This window comes from Merops nubicus, unplaced genomic scaffold, assembly GCF_000691845.1.
Source record: "Merops nubicus isolate BGI_N331 unplaced genomic scaffold, ASM69184v1 scaffold11161, whole genome shotgun sequence".
NCBI lineage: Eukaryota > Metazoa > Chordata > Aves > Coraciiformes > Meropidae > Merops > Merops nubicus.
In genome coordinates, this window is record NW_008589092.1 from 26,368 (window position 1) to 27,918 (window position 1,551).

Consider the following 1,551-nt stretch of genomic DNA (forward strand, 5'->3'; position numbering starts at 1 on the left):
GATGTGCTTTGGGTGTACACCCCTAAGTCTTAACCAAACAGACAGGTGAGCAAAGAAAATATCCTGCTGGGTTTCTGCATACATCTTTCTCACCTTTTTTCCGTCCTTTTCTTTGGAATTATCTAGGAATAAAGAAGAGCCCATGCAGCCGTTTCATTGTCCGTGAACTATTTATAGCAAACAGCTTTCCTGTATGCCATCTATCAAATGGAAAAGATACAGCTTAGTCCTTAGTGATACTCAGAAACTTTGAAATTCAAAGAAAAGAACTTGCTGTAACAAACTTACTTGTAAATAAGTAACAGGCTTTTGAATGGGAGGAAAAAAAATCCTCTTTTTTTAGAATTGCTCCAAGCTTTCATCTTTCTGTTTCTTTGCAATAAAGCATCCAACACCCTATTTCAAAGACATTTTCTGTCCAAATGAAATAAGTAGACCTGAAAATATTTTACATTTTTTTGCTATGTCTTGGCCTGCAGGTCCATCCAATTTTTACAAGAGTATAAATGGTTCAAGAAATGGACGGAATAAGTATTGCTTGAACTAAAAAGCATGGAAGAGCCTCTTTGACTTTCCTGGGGTTTAAATCAGGCCCTAGAGGGAGGTTATTTTGCCAGCTGTGCTTTTTCTCCCTGAGCACACTGCAGTAAACATTAACTGCTCCTCCACTGGAATTTTCACATTTCCCCATGAATATATTATAGGAAGACTAAGAAATGGTACAGTACTTACAGATCAGTTGAATTTATGTAAATGTTCATCACCTCAGTGAACAGTTCTCATGAAAGGCAGTGAGAAATGAACTGTAAATAAATCCTCCCCGGTCCTACCAAGAGGGAGATGGGAGAAGAGGCACTTTAAAATCTCACTCAAGTTGTCGGTGATTTTCTCCAGGGCTTTCTCAGTTCAAATGTTTTTTAGCAAAATAAAACAGTATTAAAAAGAAATAGCCCTTACAAAAAATCTGGAGAGAGTATTCCTAATGGAAAGTGGCATTTCCAAACCTCAGTGCGGGCAATTTCACATTCCTGACATTTTCTGGGAGCTAGGATTATGCAGAATGAGGAAGGTGCCTGGGATGTTTGTCTACCCTGCACTGCAGCAGTGCCGGCTTTGAGGATCCTGAAGCTGTGACGTGTTCCACCTTGTGCTGCTCTGGCTGCCCCAGCCATGAGTCTCCTCTCTTCCTGCCCCAGGGAGCAGATATTAAACATCAACATGGGAGGCTGGACAAATCCACAGTCCTGCTTAAGAAGATGGAATGCTCTTGTAGCTTTGATTGATGTACAAACACCAGGAGCATTCAAGGCCCTAATGATCTCCCCAGTGAGGACAAGTCTGTCTCTGCCCTTCAAGGTGAGTGGTGAGACCTGGTTGGGTTCAGTACCTGTTTCCCTGGGTCTCCCCATGGTCATTGCTAATCCTCTGTCTGAACAGTGCTTGGCACAAAGGGCTTCTTCACTATCGACCTGTGTACTTCGAGTCAACGCAGCAGAAGAGAGCGGTGGCTCTCCTTCAGAGCTGCTCTTTGCCACACGATTGCAACCTTGC